Raw genomic sequence first — 13,153 nt, forward strand, 5'->3', positions numbered from 1 at the left:
GCAACTCACTCCAGTATTCTTGCCTGGAGAATCCTAGGGACGGTGGAGCCTGGTGGGCTGCCGTCTATGGGGTCGCACAGAGTCGGACACGACTGAAGCGACTTAGCAGCAGCAGCACTCTAAAATGTCCATGTGTTAATCCCCAGAATATATGAATATTACCTTGAATGCAAAAGTGACTTTATTAAATTGAGGCTTTTGAGGTGGGAACTTATCCTTTTGGGCCTGATGTAATAAAAATGGTTCTTATAAGAAGGACACAGGAAGAGTCAGAGGAGAAGGAAATACCACCACAGAAGTAGAGACTAGAGTGATGTGACCACATGGTAAGGCAGACTATAAAAGCTGGAAAAGACAAGGAAGGGATTTTTCCTTGGTGCCTCCAGAAGGAACCAGCCTCTGACACATTGATTATTATTAATGCCTATGAGACTTATTTTGGATTTCTGACCTGCAGGACTGTAAGAGAGTAAATTTATGTTGTTTTACTCCACCAGCTTTGTGGTAATTTGTTATGGCAGCAATAGGAAACTAGTATACTCTTCTTCTATCTCATTATCTGCTGTGACTTCAGTTACCATCTGTTTACACAAAAGCTTAAATGTATATAGTTCATTTGTATCATATACACTTTTTACTCAAGGAATTCGGCCTATGTACATGGCAAATAAGAGTAAAAAATGTTTTAGTAACATTTAAAAATTCAAGTTGGATCTTTGATGTTTTACCTTAGTGATTGTTTACTTTTCAACCAAAGAAACAGTAATTTGTTCTACTGCTAGAGGACTGGCTTATTAAGATATAACTGCATCTTTTTCTTGAATTCTAGACCCTTAGAACTAACCACTTGATTTTCCACAGGCATCTTAATCACAGCATGTCTGAAACAACTTGATAATGATCATCTCTTCCATTGCTCCTCTCATTTTTCCCTTAGTTATTGTTACCAATACCCAGCCAGTTATCTGAGCCAGAAACCTATATATCATTCCTGTCTTTTCCCTTTCTTAGGCCTCCTATCAGTGTCATTCAGTTCTAGTATTCATTTTCCTAACTCTCATTCGATTTCCATCCTTAACTGCAACTGTAGTTACTTTCATCCTACCTCCTAACTGGTCTACTTGACTTTGGTCTTAATTTGTTCTCTGTGTTGCCTGTAGGATCAAGTCCCAACTTCTCAACATGTCAGAAAGCCCTTCATATCCCTTGTCTGCATCTTCTTTTCATTCTTTGACATTCATCCTCTTCTCAGTTCCATTCTGGCCCAATCTCCAGCCATATGCAAACTGTATTTTGGCTGTCGTGAACTACTTACTATCCCTGACTGCTGGCACTTGTATGCTCTCTGTCCTATGTAATTAAGATTCTATCTGCCTAGACTGTTTCTTCTGCTTTCCCCGCTGTCCTTCCTGTCTCTTACCCCACCTCAACACTCTTTGCATATTTAAGTACTATTTATCCTGCAAGTGGCACATTACCATCACTTTCTCTAAGGAGCATTATTTGAATTCACAAGCTTAGGTTAAATACCAGTTCTATGTGGTCTTAGAGTGTCTTATTCTTATGTCTTACCTCTTTCTGGTACTAGTATACATCATTGTGATTGCCTATTTCTTTGTCTATGTTTCCCATTAGTCATAAGCTCTTTGAGAGATGGAACTGTTTTCTTCACCTTTTGCCTTTCATAGCATAACACAGTACTTAACTACAATAACATCTGTGGGCTCATATGATTATTACAATAGTATAGAAAATTTAAAATATTTCATAGCAGCATCTCTTTAAGCAAGATAGCATTTTAGATTTTTGTTTTCCTTATGAAATAAATATTTGGGTTTTAAAAGTGTCATGGACAGTGATGTTATAGATTACTGGAAAATGACTTTTTTCTTTGTTATGTTGTGTCCTGCTTCTTCCTTATATTGAATAATAGTATTGCATGTTGCAGACTTTGTATTTTTTAAAAATTATTTTCAAAACATTGAAGTATAGTTGATTTACAGTGTTTCAGATGTACAGCAAAGTGAATCAGTTTTATATATATATATATATATCAGTTCAGTTCAGCTCATTTCAGTTCAGTCGCTCAGTCGTGTCCGACTCTTTGCGATCCCATGAATTGCAGCACACCAGGCCTCTCTGTCCATCTCCAACTCCCAGAGTTTACCCAAACCCATGTCCATCGAGTCGGTGATACCATCCAGCCATCTCATCCTCTGTCGTCCCCTTCTCCTCCTGCCCCCAATCCTTCCCAGCATTAGGGTCTTTTCCAATGAGTCAACTCTTCCCATGAGGTGGCCAAAGTATTGGAGTTTCAGCTTCAACATGAGTCCTTCTAATGAACAACCAGGACTGATATATACCTATTCTTTTTTCAGATTCTTTTTCATTATAGGCTATTATAAGATAATTAGTATAGTTTCCTGTGCTCTACAGTAGGTCCTTGTTGTTTATCTATTTTATATATAGTAGTGCATTTCTGTTGATCCCAAATTCCTAATTTATCCCTCCTTCCTTTTCCCCTTTGGTGACCATAAGTTTGTTTTCTGTGTTTGTTTCTACTTTGTAAATAAGTTCATTTGTATAATTTGTTTTTTTAGATTCTACATATAAGTGATGTCATGTGATATTTATCTTTCTTTGTCTGACTTAATGTGATGATATCTAGGTCTATTCATGTTGTATTATTTCTTTCTTTTTTGTAACTGAGTAATATTCCATAATATATACTCTGTAGTAAATTAATAGTAATATTTCATGTTTTTTATCCGTTCATCTGTTTGTGGGCCTTTAGATGGATTCCAGTTTTGCTGTTGGAAACAATGCTGCTGTGAACGTTGGAGTGCGTGTATCCCTTTGAATTAGAGTTTTCTTCAGATACATGCCCAGAAATGGGATTGCTGGATCATATGGTAACTCTGTTTTCAGCTTTTTAAGGAACCTCCATACTGTTCTCCTGTTTAGGAAGGTTCTCTTTTCTCCACACCCTCTCCAGTGTTTATTATTTGTAGACTTTTTTTTTTTTTTTTGCCACTTTATTGTTTTAATTGAAGGATAATTCCTTTACAGAATTTTGTGGTTTTCTGTCATACATCAACAAGAATCAGCCATAGGTACACCCATGTCCCATCCCTTCCAAAACTCCCTCCCATCTCCCTCCCCATCCCACCCTTCTAGATTGTCACAGGGCCCCTGTTTGAGTTCCCTGAGTTATATAGCAAATTCCCATTGGCTGTCTGTTTTCCATATGGTATTGTAAATTTCTATGTTACTCTAACCATACATCTCATCCTCTCCCTCCTTCCCTCCCTCTGTGTCCATAGGTCTGTTCTCTATGTTTCTCCATTGATACCCTGAAAATAAATTCATCTTTTTAGTCCATATATATGCATTAGTATACGATATTTATATTTCTCTTTCTGACTTACTTCACTCTGTATAATAAGCTCTAGGTTCGTCCACCTCATTAGAACTGACTCAAATGCATTCCTCTTTATGACTGAGTAGTATTCCATTGTATATATGTAACAGCTTCTTTATCCATTCAACTGCTGGTGGACATCTAGGTTGCTTCCATATTCTTGCTATTGTAAATAGTGCTGCAGTGAACACTGGGGTACATGTGTCCTTCAGTTTTTGTTTCCTCAGGGTATATGCCTAGTAGTGGGATTGCTGGGTCACATGGTGGCTTTATTCCTAGTTTTTAAGGAATCTCCCTACCATCTTGCATAGTGGTTGTATCAATTTACATTCCCACCAGCAATGTACAAGGGTTCCCTTTTCTCCACACCCTCTCCAGCATTTATTGTTTGTAGATTTTTTAATGATGGCCATTCTGACTGGTGTGAGGTGGTATCTCATTGTAGTTTTGATTTGCATTTCTCTAATAATTACCAGTGTTGAACATATTTTCATGTGCCTATTGGCCATCTGTATGTCTTCTTTGGAGAAATATTTGGGTCTTCTGTCCATTTTTTTGATTGCTTTTTGTTTGTTTTTTGATATTAAGCTGTATGAGCTGTTTGTATATTTTGGAATTAGTTCCTTGTTGATGCATTGTTTGCAGATATTTTCTCACATTCTATAGATTGTTTTTTCATTTTGTTTATGGTTTCCTTTGCTGTGCAAAAGCATTTAATTAGGTTTCATTTGTTTATTTTTGCTTTTGTTTCCATTACTCTAGGAGACCAATCCAAAAAAACATTGCTGTGGTTTATGTCAAAGAGTGTTCTGCCTATGTTTTCCCCTGTGAGTTTTATAATATCCAGTCTTACATGTAGGTCTTTAACCCATTTTGAATTTTATTTTTGTATTTTCTGTTAGAGAATGCTCTTATTCTTTTACAAATAGCTGTCTGGTTTTCTCAGCACCATTTATTGAAGAGACTGTCTTTCCTCCGTTGTATATTCTTGCCTCCTCTATTGTAGATTAATTGACCATACGTGCATATCTTATGGGTATATCTCTGGGCTTTCTATCTTATTCCATTAATCTATGTTTCTGTTTTTGTGCTGGTACCATACTGTTTTGATTACTGTAGGTTTGTATTGATAATATAGTCTGATGTCAGGAAGTGTGATTCCTTCAGCTCTATTCTTTTTTCTCAGGATTGTTTTGGCTGTTTGAGGTCTTTTGTATTTTCATACATATGCCATTGGTAATTTGATAGGGGTTGCACTGAATCTGTAGATTGCCTTGGGTAGAATGGTCATTTTAATGATACTGAGTCTTCCAGTCCAAGAATGCAGGTATATCTTTCCATCTGTCTGTCATCTTCAATTTCTTTCATCAGTGTCTTACAGATTTTGGAATACAAATCATTTGTCTCCTTAGGAAGGTTTATTGCTAGATATTTTATTCTTTTTGATGCGATCATAAATGAGATTGTTTCCTTAATTTCTCTTTCCGATATTTTGTTGTTAGTGTACAGAAATGCAACAGACTTATGTATTTTAATTTTGTGTTTAGCAACTTTTCACTGATGGGCTCTAGTAGTTTTCTGGTAGCATCTTTAGGATTTTCTCTGTATAGTATTTTGTCATCTGCAAACAGTGACAGTTTTACTTCTTCATTTCCAATTAATATTCCTTTTGTTTTTCTTCTCTGATTGCTGCTAGGATCCAAAACTATGTTGAATAAAAGTGGCAAGAGTAGGCATCCTTGTCTTGTTCCTGATTTTAGAGGAAATGCTTTCAGCTTTTCACCATTGGGTGTGATGTGAGCTGCAGATTTGTCTTAAGTGCCCTTTATTATCATGAGGTATGTTCCCCTCTGTGCCCATATTTCTGGAGACTGTTTATCATAATGGATGTTGAATTTTATCAAAAACTTTTCCTGCATCTGTTGAGATGATCATATGTTTTTATTCTTCAGTTTGTTAATGTGGTGTATCGCAACTGATTGATTTGCAGCTATTGAAAAATCCTTGTATCTATGGAATGATTCCCACTTGATCAAGGTGTATGAGCCTTTTAATGTATTGTTGGATTCAGTTTGCTAGTGTTTTGTTGATGATTTTTGCACCTGTATTCATTGGTGATACCGACCTGTAATTTTCTTTTTTGTGTGTGTGGTATCCATGTTGTAAACTTTATCTTATGGCAGTATTTACTAAAATGAATGGGTATAATTCTGTCAGCCAGCTCCTTTTGGTGAATTGAGTCTTCACTATGACTCCAAAGTTTTCCATCAAAGACAGTATGGATAAGATGGAAATGTATTGCAAATTTAAATAATTGCCATTTTTTCTATAATAAATAATTCTGTAGCTATTATACTATAGATTTTGTAATTACAGAATGCTCAATACACAGAATCTTGGAAATGGCAACCCACTCCAGTACTCTTGCCTGGAAAATCCCATGGATGGAGGAGCCTGGTAGGCTACAGTCCATGGGGTCGTGAAGAGTCAGACACGACTGAGCGACTTCACTTTCGCTTTTCACTTTCATGAATTAGAGAAGGAAATGGCAACCTACTTCAGTGTTCTTGCCTGGAGAATCCCAGGGACAGAGGAGCCTGGTGGGCTGCTGTCTATGGGGTCGCACAGAGTCAGACACAACTGAAGTGACTTAGCAGCAGCAGCAGCAGCAATACACAGAATAAATCCTGATTTGAGATTGAGAATTACTTTCTGCTGTTACAGTCTGCATTAAGCAAACCATATGATTTTACTTAGTTCTATTCATTCAGTTTTGTTTATTTTAGAAGTAAAAGCAAGTAAAAATGGAATCTATTAGTTTTTAAAGGATTTTAGAGTATTGTAGATGTTCTTAAATGTTAATATTTCATTCAATTTACTGGGAGGAAGTTGGGAGGAGGTAAAATAAGAAGCACTGGAGGAAAAATAAGCATTTTTTGGAAAATAAAGAATTCATGATCTTTCAACCACAATTTAAACTCCTGGCTTTGTGGGATTATACCTAATTTAAAAATAAACTATGAACTTATTTGTCAAGATTGTACCACACACGATAGGCTCTAGATGTGTGAATAAATTAAAGTAACATGCTAAACCTTTTGTAGTTCCCTTCTCAATCCTATAGCATTGGATGCTCAATAAAAGCAAATGTATCTAGACAGCATGGGCAACATTGTTAAGAAAGTTTTTCCTGACAGTCCTGCCATATCCCACTACATCATCCACTCCACAATGTATAGTTTTTCCTTCTATATCAAGAAAAGCACCTTGATACAGCTTTATTATAGAAATTACCACTAGCATTCAGAACAGTGACATTGAAATCACTGTTTATATGTTTGCTTTCCTACCAATAAAACCTTTAAAGCCAGTTACTGGATCTAGTATCCTGCATAAGACATAGAGATGTTTTGGTATATGTTTGATGAATTGAGAATGAGAGTTAGAATTTTGGTATACTTTCTTAAGTATATATGGTTAATGGAGTTCAACTGAACACAGATACACCATTTTGTAGTTGACAAGTATTAACTCTCAGGTGATGTTTAAACTTCTCTTCAAAGTATTTTATTGTCTGGATATTTGTCAGCACAACCAAAAATGTTTAAAGTTAAAACCTCTTTGGGAATTCCCTGGCAGTCCAGTGGGTGGGACTATGCACTTCATTGCTAGGGGCCCAGGTTCGATCCAGGGTCAGGGAACTAAGATCCTGCATAGCAGTGTGACTATAGTCTATGACTATAGTTGATACTGTATTGCATATTTGAAAGCTAAGAGAGTAAAACTTAAAAAGTTATTATAAGAAAAAGAATTTGTAACTATGCTGATGGCATTGCCTTATTTCTGCTGATCATTTTGTAATATATGCTGATCATTTTGTGATATATACAAATAGTGAATCATGTACATCTGAGACTAACACACTGTGCACTTAAATTAAAAAAAATTTAGGTGAATGTTTTTGAAAGATGTTATTGTTGTTCAATTGCTAAAATATGTGGAAGTGAAATCTATGTCAACATTAACACAAAAGACTAAAGTGACAGATGGAAGCACTGTTTCAAGAATCTCTTGTAAAATGATATATTATTATTTGTTGTTGTTTTTCAGTTGCTAAGTCATGTCGGACTCTTTGCGACCCTGTGGACTGCATGCATCACACTAGGTGCCCCTGTTCTTCACTGTCACCCACAGTTTGCTCAAATTCATGTTTATTTAGTTGGTGATGTTATCCTATGATCTCATCCTCTGGTGCTCCCTTCTCCTTTGCCTTTGATCTTTCCTAGCATCAGGGTCTTTTCCATTGAACTGACTCTTTGCATCAGGTGGCCAAAGTATTGGAGCCTCCTATTCAGTCCTTCCGATGAATATTCAGGACTGGTTTCCTTTAGGATTGACTGGTTTGATCTCCTTGCTGTCCAAGGGGTTCTCAAGGGTCTTCTCCAACACCATAGTTCAAAAGCATCAATTCTTCATTGCTCAGCCTTCATTGTGGTTCAACCCTCATATCCATACATGACTCCTGGAAAAACCATAGCTTTGACTAGACAGACCTTTGTCGGCAGAGTGATGTCTCTGTCTTTTAATATGCTGTCTAGGTTTGTCGTAGCTTTCCTTCCAAAGAGCAACTGTCTTTTAATTTCATGGATGCAGTCACCATCTGTGGTGATTTTGGAGCCCAAGAAAATAAAATCTGTCATTGTTTCCACTTTTTCCTCATCTCTTTGCCATGAAGTGATGGGACCGGATGGCATGATGTTCATTTTTGAATGTTGTTTTAAGCCAGCTTTTTCACCATCCTGTTTCACTCTCAAGAGGCTCTTTAGTTCCTCTTCACTTTCTGCAATTAGAGTGGTATTATCTACCTATCTGAGGCTGTTGATATTTCTCCCGACAATCTTGATTCCAGCTTGTGCTTCATCCAGCCCAGCATTTCACATGATGTACTCTGCATAAAAGTTAAATAAGCAGGGTGACAACAAACAGCTTTGTCATACTCCTTTCCCAGTTTTGAACCAACCAGTTGTTCCATTTAAGGTTTTAACTGTTGCTTCTTGACCTGCATACAAGTTTCTCAGGAGGCAGGTAAGATGATATGATATTCCCATCCCTTGGCTTCCCTGGTGGCTCAGATAGTAGAGAATTCGCCTTCAATGTGGGAGACCTTGGTTCGATTCCTAGGTTGGGAAGATCCCCTGGAGGAGGGCATGGCTACCCACTCCAGTATTCTTGCCTGGAGAATCACCACGGACAGAGGAGCCTGGCGGGCTATAGTCTGTGGGGTCACAAAGAGTCAGACACAACTGAGTGACTAAGCACAAAAATTTTCCATAATTTGTTGTGATCCACACAATCAGAGGCTTTAGTGAAGCAGAAATAGATGTTTTTCTGAAATTTCCTTGCTTTCTCTATTTAAAAGATAGACTGTTATTATGAAAAGTCAATGGAAAAGTTCATGTCTCATTTTCTTACTGATTATTTTAGTTTTTTGACTGAAATCAAGTTGAAATCAAAATTTGAAAATATTTATTTTAAAGTCATAGACTTACATATTTAGTTAAGTAATTTACTTAGGGAAGTCATTAAGAGTTCTAATTACTCTTCTACTCAGGTCTAGTCTACAGTTTTACTGGATTTGGATAAATTAAAATTTTTTTCTTCTTTTTAATTGAAGTATAATTGACTTACAATATTATATTTCAGATGTACAACATAATGACTCAATATTTTTATACATTACAAAACGGTTAGTACAGTAAATCTAGTTATCTGTCACCATACAAAGTTATTACAGTATGACTGACTACTCCCTAAACTGAACATTATGTCCTATGACTTTGTTTATTTTCTAACTGATCATTTATACCTCTTAAATCTCCCTTACCTAATTAACTCATCCTCCCTATCCTTTCCCTTTTGGAAATCACTCTTTTGTTTTCTTTGTCTATTAATCTCTTTCTATTATGTTTGTTCATTTGTTTTGTTTTTTAGAGTCTACATACAAGTAAAATCATACAGTATTTGTCTTTTTGTGTTTTAGCATAGTACCCTCTAGATTCATCTGTATTGTCACAATGGCCAGATTTGATTCTTATTTATGGTTGAGTAATATTCCATATACCACATCTTTTATACACACACACACCCCACATCTTTTTTTATTCATTCATCTTTGAATGGATACTTAGTTTGCTTCCATATCTCAGCTGTTGTAAAATTGCTGTGGTGAACATAGGAATTTGTATATCCTTTTTGAATTAGTGTTTTTGTTTTCTTCAGAAAATTATCCAGTGGAATTCCTGGATCATATGGTAGTTCTATTTTTTAAATTTGTGGGGGAACCTCCATACTGCTCTCCATAGTGACTGGCAGTTTACATTCCTCCTAACAGTGCACAAGCATTCGCTTTTCTCAACATCCTCCTGAACACTTGTTATTTGTTATCTTTTTGATAATAGCTATTCTGAAATTTGTGAGGTGATTTCTCATTGTGGTTTTGATTTGCATTTCCCTGATGATTAGTGATTTGGAGCATGTTTCCATGTGTCATTTGACCATCTGTGTATCTTTAGAAAAATGCCTGTTTAGGCCCTCTGTCCACTTTTTAATTGGGTCATTTGTTTGATGTTGAGTTGTGTGAGTTCTTTGTACATAGTTGGATATTCAGTTCAGTTCAGTCACTCAGTCATGTCCAACTGTTTGCAACCCCATGAACCGCAGCACACCAGGCCTCCCTGTCTATCACCAACTCCCTGAGTCCACCCAAACCCATGTCCATTGAGTTGGTGATGCCATCCAGCCATCTCATCCTCTGTCGTCCCCCTCTCCTCCTGCCTCAATCTTTCCCAGCATCAGGGTCTTTTCCAATGAGTCAGCTCTTTGCATCAGATAGCCAAAGTATTGGAGTTTCAGCTTCAACATCAGTCCTTCCAATGAACACCCAGGACTGATCTCCTTTAGGATGGACTGGTTGGATCTCCTTGTAGTCCAGGGGACTCTCAAGAGTCTTCTCCAACACCACAGTTCAAAAGCATCAATTCTTCGGCACTCAGCTTTCTTTATAGTCCAATTCTCACATCCATACATGACCACTGGAAAAACCATAGCCTTGACTATCCGGACCTTTGTTGGCAAAGTAACGTCTCTGCTTTTTCATATGCTGTCTAGGTTGGTCATAACTTTCCTTCCAAGGAGTAAGCGTCTTTTAATTTCATGGCTGCAGTCACCATCTGCAGTGATGTTGGAGCCCAGAAAAATAAAGTCAGCCACTGTTTCCACTGTTTCCCCATCTATCTGCCATGAAGTGATGGGACCATATGCCATGATCTTAGTTTTCTGAATGTTGAGCTTTAAGCCAACTTTTTCACTCTCCTCTTTCACTTTCATCAAGAGGCTCTTTAGTTCTTCACTTTCTGCCATAAGTGTGGTGTCATCTGCATATCTGAGGTTATTGATATTTTTCCCAGCAATCTTGATTCCAACTTGTGTTTCTTCCAGCCCAGCGTTTCTCATGATGTACTCTGCATATAAGTTAAATAAGCAGGGTGACAATATACAGCCTTGACGTATTCCTTTTCCTATTTGGAACCAGTCTGTTGTTCCATGTCCAGTTCCAACTGTTGCTTCCTGACCTGCATACGGTTGGATATTAACCTCTTATCAGATATGTTGTAGGAAATATCTTGTCCCATTCAGTAAGCTGCCTCCTCAGTTTGCTGACAGTGTCCTTTTTGTGCAGAAGTTTTTTGGTTTGATTTAATTCCATTTGTTTATTTTTGCTTTTGTTTTCCTTGCCTGAGGGGAGATACCCCCCAAAATATTGCTAAGACCAGTGTTAAACAACATACTGCTTACGTTTTCTTTGAGGATTTTTATGGTGTCTGGTTTTACATTTAAGCCTTTAATTTATTTTAAGTTTATTTTTGTATATGGTGTGAGAAAGTAGTCCAGTTTGATTATTTTGGATGTGGCTGTCCAGTTTTCCCAACATCATTTTTTGAAGAGGCTGTGTTTCCTCCATTGTATATTCTTGCCTCTTTTTTTGTAGAATCCATTCCAAACCTTGTGCTCAGTGGTGTCTGACTCTTTGCAGCCCCATGGACTGTAGACTTCCAGGCACCACTGTCCATGGGATTTTCCAGGCAATAATACTGGAGCAGGTTGCCATTTCCTACTCCAGGGGATTTTTCTAATCCATGGATCAAACCTGTGTCTCCCATGTAGGCAGGCAGATGCTTTACTACTGTGCTTCCTGGCCATAAAAATGTCAGTTTCTTTCTGGGCCCTCTGTTCTGTTCCATTGATCTGTTTTTATGCCAGTACCATACTGTTTTGATTACTATAGCTTTGTAATATGGTTAAATCTAACTTTGGTCTTCTTTCTCAAGATTGTTTTGGACTTTGAGGTCTTTTATGTTTCCATATGAATTTTAGAATTATTTGTTCTAGTTCTGTGAAAAATGTCATTAGTATTTTGATAGAGATTGCATTGAATCTGTATTGTTTTTTAAATATCTCTTTCTGATTGCTTTTAGGGTATAGAAACAGAGCAGATTACTATATATTAATCTTGTATCCTGCAACTTTATTAATTCATTTATTAGTTCTATTAGTGGTTGGTATTATCTCTAGCATTGTCTATTTACAGTATCATGTCATTTTCAAAAAGTGTCAGTTCTACACTTCCTTTCTGATTTGGATTCCTTTTATTCTTTTTGTTGCCTGATTGGTATAGCTAGGGCTTCCAGAACTCTGTTGAAATTATAGTGGCAAGAGTTGGCATCTTTTTCATGTTTTTGTGATTTTAGAGGAAATGCTTTCAGGTTTTCACTGTTGAGTATGTTATGGGCAGAAGGGTTGTCATATGTGGCTTTTATTGTGTTGAAGAATGTTCCCTCTACACACAATTTGTTGAGGATTCTTATCATAAATGGATTTTGATGTTGTCAAATGCTTTTTTCTCCAATTTTTCTTCTTCAGTTTATTAATACGGTATATCGTACTGATTGACTTTCAGATACTGGACCATTCTTGCATCCCTGGGATAAATCCCACTTGATTATGGTATATGATACTTCTAATGTATCATTGAATTCTGTTTGCTAATATTTTGCTGAGGATTTTTTCATCTATTTTATCAATGAATTGGGCCCGTAGTTTTCCTTTTTTGTGATGTTTCTGTTGGTTTGATAGTAGGGTGATTTTGCTTAATGAATGAGTTTGGCTGTATTCCCTTTTCAATTGTTAAAATAATTTGAGAAGTTCAGGTGTTAACTTTGCTTTAAATGTCTGGTAGGATTCACTTGTGAAGCTGTCTTGTCATGTACTTTGTTGAGAATGTTTTTTACTGATTCAGTTCCATTATTGTTATTTCATTTGTCCATATTTTCTTTCTCATTCAGTCTTGGAAGACTGTGTTTGCAGGAATTTATTCATTTCTTCCAGTTTATTCATTTTATTGGAGTGCAGTTGTTTGTAGTAATCTTTTATGATCCTTTTTTAATTTTTGTGGTGTCAGTTGTAGCTTCTCTTTCATTTGATTTTCTTTATTTGTGCCTAGTGTCTTTTTTTTTTTTGATGAGTCTAGCTATAGGTTTATCAAATTTACTTATCTTTTCAAAGAAGGAAATCTTAGTTACAGTGATCTTTTCTGTTTTTTAAAGTCTTTATTTCTGCCCTGATTTTTATTGTTTCTTTCCTTCTACTAACTTTGGATTTTGCTTGGTTTGTTTT

The 13,153-nt window shown here is 36.5% G+C and overlaps 1 protein-coding gene and 1 long non-coding RNA gene across 9 annotated transcripts in view; both read left to right on the top strand.

Annotated features, from left to right (window-relative positions):
• The window catches only part of NDUFS4 (NADH:ubiquinone oxidoreductase subunit S4), a 123,033-nt gene that overhangs the window by 21,724 nt on the left and 88,156 nt on the right, over positions 1 to 13,153 (top strand). The gene's annotated exons all lie outside the window — the stretch shown is intronic.
• LOC145516543 (uncharacterized) lies at positions 3,194 to 8,200 on the top strand. Its single transcript, XR_014061466.1, has 2 exons — positions 3,194 to 3,604; positions 5,890 to 8,200. It is a non-coding gene; the product is annotated as an uncharacterized LOC145516543 (long non-coding RNA).

This window comes from Giraffa tippelskirchi, chromosome 8, assembly GCF_054371585.1.
Source record: "Giraffa tippelskirchi isolate mGirTip1 chromosome 8, T2T-mGirTip1v1.2.pri, whole genome shotgun sequence".
In the NCBI taxonomy this organism is placed as follows: Eukaryota; Metazoa; Chordata; class Mammalia; order Artiodactyla; family Giraffidae; genus Giraffa; species Giraffa tippelskirchi.